This window comes from Panulirus ornatus, chromosome 26 (assembly GCF_036320965.1).
Source record: "Panulirus ornatus isolate Po-2019 chromosome 26, ASM3632096v1, whole genome shotgun sequence".
Lineage (NCBI taxonomy): Eukaryota > Metazoa > Arthropoda > Malacostraca > Decapoda > Palinuridae > Panulirus > Panulirus ornatus.
In genome coordinates this window covers 7,533,236-7,539,568 of record NC_092249.1, presented here as the reverse complement: position 1 = coordinate 7,539,568, position 6,333 = coordinate 7,533,236, and the positions used below count along the sequence as shown (strand labels likewise).

At 40.0% G+C, this 6,333-nt stretch overlaps 1 protein-coding gene across 5 annotated transcripts in view; it reads right to left on the bottom strand.

The window, feature by feature from the left end:
- The window catches only part of LOC139757444 (uncharacterized), a 979,032-nt gene extending 977,294 nt beyond the window's left edge, over positions 1–1,738 (bottom strand). For all 5 annotated transcript variants that reach the window (XM_071677964.1, XM_071677968.1, XM_071677965.1 and 2 more), the window contains exon 1: positions 1,599–1,738. The gene's annotated coding sequence lies outside the window, so the exon portion shown is untranslated. The remainder of the gene's footprint in view (positions 1–1,598) is intronic.
- Between the last annotated feature and the right edge of the window lie 4,595 nt (positions 1,739–6,333).

Below are 6,333 nucleotides of genomic sequence, written 5' to 3'. Positions count from 1 at the left end.
AGTTCCAAATCTTCGAGGTGTAGGGGAAAGAAACAACTGTTAAAACGGCCTACTTCTACTTTTCAACTACTCTTATATGATAAAAATTACGGAAAAGCACACGGGAAATGATGTTGCCATGATGGCTAACTGGAACGGTACAGCTGGCCAAGGAAGGCTGGACAACCGGTTCATTAAGTGACTGTTACCCACCCCGCCAGCGGCACTGATCCTAAACCCGGATCTTCCTGTTACCATTGCTGCATTCCTCTGTGTTATGAACAGTGCGTGACTGACATGGTACGTGCAAAACATGCGCTGATCAACATAATTTCGGGTGGAAGAAACAAATTCATGAAACGGGAATCAGGTTTCCGCGGATGTTTCTGGGGTAGAACTACCGTTTTCTATCTACTTGAGAACCAGGGATTTCGTAGGGGAACTAAAAAAAAAAAGTAGAGATTTGCGATAGAAATGGAGGTCAGAGTCGTTTTAAAGACATCAAACACAATTTCAACCAAATCCAACCCAAAATAATAAATTCAAACCTAACTTAAACATAACCTAACCTACCAAACCCAACTCAAATTCCGTGGATGTCCAAAATGAATGAAAAAAAAAAATACCGTTTCTAGACTTGATTTTTGAGCGAAAGATTGGTGCTTTGGCTCCTGATTCATCAGTGCTCACATTAAAGAAGCGGCTATTCAACTACCCGTCAGGTACAAAGAAACTAGTAGTCACGTTTAAACCGATCAGTCTCGTCAAACAGGGACGTATAATATGAAATACAGTATACCCTCAATACGGAAAAAATAGGTCTATTAATGCCAATTGTCCGTTAAAGCTGGATGGTTAAGTATAATATGAAATACAATATACCCTCGATACGAAAAATATAGGTCTATTAATGCCAATTGTCCGTTAAAGTTGGATGGCCAATGATGCATTATACACAGAACATGTAACGACCACTCCTTATGGACATAAAAGTACAATATATAAAACGAACGTCGAAAAAATATAATAAAAATCGCAATATAAGGCGTCTTTAATCACCGGTTGTAATTGATGATTTTCATACTGCCGTAGTCGACAGTGGTGACCCAGAGTAACTTATATTCCAATTTTGGGGAGAAGTGATGCTTCTGTGGCCTGTTAATGGTAGATGATAGTGCTATAGGACAATCACCTCTGTAGCTTCAAATAAAAGTCTAATTCATCCACTATGCCAAAGTAATGTACGGAAACGACAGAGCCAACCATCACTAACTACAAAGTTAATATCCACATGATTCGCTGAAGAGACGCGGAGCGAAGTTCAGCGCCCAGAGAATTTTGTCCGATGGAACGTTCTGGAAGAATCATGCATATACAGGTTTCTCATAGTTTTCCTCCAGCGCTACTTCATCATGCTCTCTACCAGCAACTAGAGAACCACTGGGTTAAATATCAATACTTAATCTTTAATTAAAGAGTCTTCTGATATTCTTTATCGAGAAAATTTAATATTCCTCACGCCATTATCTTCAACGCGCAACGCGCAAAAGACCGCGAAAACCAGACTTGAGCATCTCAATTAACTTCAGTTTTCTCTCGCAAAACTCATATTTACTCACCTTCTTATCACTTCACTATCTTCAGGGGCCATAGTCGCTTGGTTTAGTGTCACTTTCCACGCTAACAACGCCAAAAGAAACATTAAAATCAAAGCAAATCATTGGAGCTGTTGACGATGCCGTTGGCGTCACCGAGGCTTGAGGACGACGCCGCCAGATGCTTATGGAAAAGATGTCGTACCGAACCCATTTCAAATATCTATCATTTTCGAGTGATGGAAGGCGTCTGTTGAATCAAAGTTTATATAGGTGCTGACTGATTATATATATATATATATATATATACATATATATATATATATATATAATCAGTCAGCACCTACATATATATATATATATATATATATATATATATATATATATATATATATATATATATATATATATATATCATATATACATTTAAAATCGCAGCGCCATCTTTTCATGCCCATATGGCAACGTCGCACTGTCGTACAACTCGGGAGGTGATTGGTCGAACAGGTTTCGTCATGCTTGTTTCGGCCCGTATTAACGCGCGATGGAATAATCTGCAGTAGAAATGATACATATGTTTGAGTTTGTGTGCTGGTCAAACGTTTCAGTAAGATGATAAGCCTCTCAAGAAATTGTGCGAGAGGAACTGTATGGAAGAGAAATAAGGGAAGAGACTGTGTGACATATTAACATTGTGTCGTACATGCTAACACGATCCTACCTTATATATTCGCACTAAACCTCAGCAGATGAATCGTACGCAACAACAATTGACTTACGGGGAAGAATTGTAGCCTAACGAGAGTCTGGCGATACGATTGCAACCATAACAAATGATTTTGGGATTTTGAAACCTACTACCGCGCGAGGATGTGTGGAGTCGATGGGTTGGAAAGTAGAAATCCTCTGGGCCAGTCCAAACATGGCGGACCAAGAAAGACCAAAGACTTCGAACATGTCAAGTCTTTCCCCTCACACTCTTCAAAGACTAATTCTTTATAATTAAATGTCTGACCATTGCAGAAACCCCATCTTATGTATTACTTCTATAGAGGATTATTCCTTAGCGTATGAGTACGGACCGACACAAATAGTAGACCATGTCCAGCTGCAAGCAGCTTCATGTGGTACGTCACATGATCAGTGCAACGTTGCTACATGTTCAGTGCGACGTTGCCACATGAGCAAAATAGACAACACACCGGGAACCTACTATACAGATTCATCCACCAAATCTAGATGGGATGATGAACAGCTGGGATAATTGAAAGTAGGCTCCCGGTCTTCTCCGAGACTCGAACACGGGTCCTTATGATTCGCAGAAGAGACTTGTAACCTTACTCCCCACGTCGGTGCCTCGATCTTCCCAGAGATAGGATCATGTGACATACGGTGTGGATGAGTGATCATGTTGGACACAGTCAACAGTCATCTGTGTTTGAGTGTACATTTTCGGTATACTATGTATCTCATACGTCTTCCGTATGATACGTATCTGATACCTCTGATACGTATCTGATACCTCTGATACGTATCTGATACCTCTGATACGTATCTGATACCTCTGATACGTATCTGATACCTCTGATACGTATCTGATACCTCTGATACGTATCTGATACCTCTGATACGTATCTGATACCTCTGATACGTATCTGATACCTCTGATACGTATCTGATACCTCTGATACGTATCTGATACCTCTGATACGTATCTGATACCTCTGATACGTATCTGATACCTCTGATACGTATCTGATACCTCTGATACGTATCTGATACCTCTGATACGTATCTGATACCTCTGATACGTATCTGATACCTCTGATACGTATCTGATACCTCTGATACGTATCTGATACCTCTGATACGTATCTGATACCTCTGATACGTATCTGATACCTCTGATACGTATCTGATACCTCTGATACGTATCTGATACCTCTGATACGTATCTGATACCTCTGATACGTATCTGATACCTCTGATACGTATCTGATACCTCTGATACGTATCTGATACCTCTGATACGTATCTGATACCTCTGATACGTATCTGATACCTCTGATACGTATCTGATACCTCTGATACGTATCTGATACCTCTGATACGTATCTGATACCTCTGATACGTATCTGATACCTCTGATACGTATCTGATACCTCTGATACGTATCTGATACCTCTGATACGTATCTGATACCTCTGATACGTATCTGATACCTCTGATACGTATCTGATACCTCTGATACGTATCTGATACCTCTGATACGTATCTGATACCTCTGATACGTATCTGATACCTCTGATACGTATCTGATACCTCTGATACGTATCTGATACCTCTGATACGTATCTGATACCTCTGATACGTATCTGATACCTCTGATACGTATCTGATACCTCTGATACGTATCTGATACCTCTGATACGTATCTGATACCTCTGATACGTATCTGATACCTCTGATACGTATCTGATACCTCTGATACGTATCTGATACCTCTGATACGTATCTGATACCTCTGATACGTATCTGATACCTCTGATACGTATCTGATACCTCTGATACGTATCTGATACCTCTGATACGTATCTGATACCTCTGATACGTATCTGATACCTCTGATACGTATCTGATACCTCTGATACGTATCTGATACCTCTGATACGTATCTGATACCTCTGATACGTATCTGATACCTCTGATACGTATCTGATACCTCTGATACGTATCTGATACCTCTGATACGTATCTGATACCTCTGATACGTATCTGATACCTCTGATACGTATCTGATACCTCTGATACGTATCTGATACCTCTGATACGTATCTGATACCTCTGATACGTATCTGATACCTCTGATACGTATCTGATACCTCTGATACGTATCTGATACCTCTGATACGTATCTGATACCTCTGATACGTATCTGATACCTCTGATACGTATCTGATACCTCTGATACGTATCTGATACCTCTGATACGTATCTGATACCTCTGATACGTATCTGATACCTCTGATACGTATCTGATACCTCTGATACGTATCTGATACCTCTGATACGTATCTGATACCTCTGATACGTATCTGATACCTCTGATACGTATCTGATACCTCTGATACGTATCTGATACCTCTGATACGTATCTGATACCTCTGATACGTATCTGATACCTCTGATACGTATCTGATACCTCTGATACGTATCTGATACCTCTGATACGTATCTGATACCTCTGATACGTATCTGATACCTCTGATACGTATCTGATACCTCTGATACGTATCTGATACCTCTGATACGTATCTGATACCTCTGATACGTATCTGATACCTCTGATACGTATCTGATACCTCTGATACGTATCTGATACCTCTGATACGTATCTGATACCTCTGATACGTATCTGATACCTCTGATACGTATCTGATACCTCTGATACGTATCTGATACCTCTGATACGTATCTGATACCTCTGATACGTATCTGATACCTCTGATACGTATCTGATACCTCTGATACGTATCTGATACCTCTGATACGTATCTGATACCTCTGATACGTATCTGATACCTCTGATACGTATCTGATACCTCTGATACGTATCTGATACCTCTGATACGTATCTGATACCTCTGATACGTATCTGATACCTCTGATACGTATCTGATACCTCTGATACGTATCTGATACCTCTGATACGTATCTGATACCTCTGATACGTATCTGATACCTCTGATACGTATCTGATACCTCTGATACGTATCTGATACCTCTGATACGTATCTGATACCTCTGATACGTATCTGATACCTCTGATACGTATCTGATACCTCTGATACGTATCTGATACCTCTGATACGTATCTGATACCTCTGATACGTATCTGATACCTCTGATACGTATCTGATACCTCTGATACGTATCTGATACCTCTGATACGTATCTGATACCTCTGATACGTATCTGATACCTCTGATACGTATCTGATACCTCTGATACGTATCTGATACCTCTGATACGTATCTGATACCTCTGATACGTATCTGATACCTCTGATACGTATCTGATACCTCTGATACGTATCTGATACCTCTGATACGTATCTGATACCTCTGATACGTATCTGATACCTCTGATACGTATCTGATACCTCTGATACGTATCTGATACCTCTGATACGTATCTGATACCTCTGATACGTATCTGATACCTCTGATACGTATCTGATACCTCTGATACGTATCTGATACCTCTGATACGTATCTGATACCTCTGATACGTATCTGATACCTCTGATACGTATCTGATACCTCTGATACGTATCTGATACCTCTGATACGTATCTGATACCTCTGATACGTATCTGATACCTCTGATACGTATCTGATACCTCTGATACGTATCTGATACCTCTGATACGTATCTGATACCTCTGATACGTATCTGATACCTCTGATACGTATCTGATACCTCTGATACGTATCTGATACCTCTGATACGTATCTGATACCTCTGATACGTATCTGATACCTCTGATACGTATCTGATACCTCTGATACGTATCTGATACCTCTGATACGTATCTGATACCTCTGATACGTATCTGATACCTCTGATACGTATCTGATACCTCTGATACGTATCTGATACCTCTGATACGTATCTGATACCTCTGATACGTATCTGATACCTCTGATACGTATCTGATACCTCTGATACGTATCTGATACCTCTGATACGTATCTGA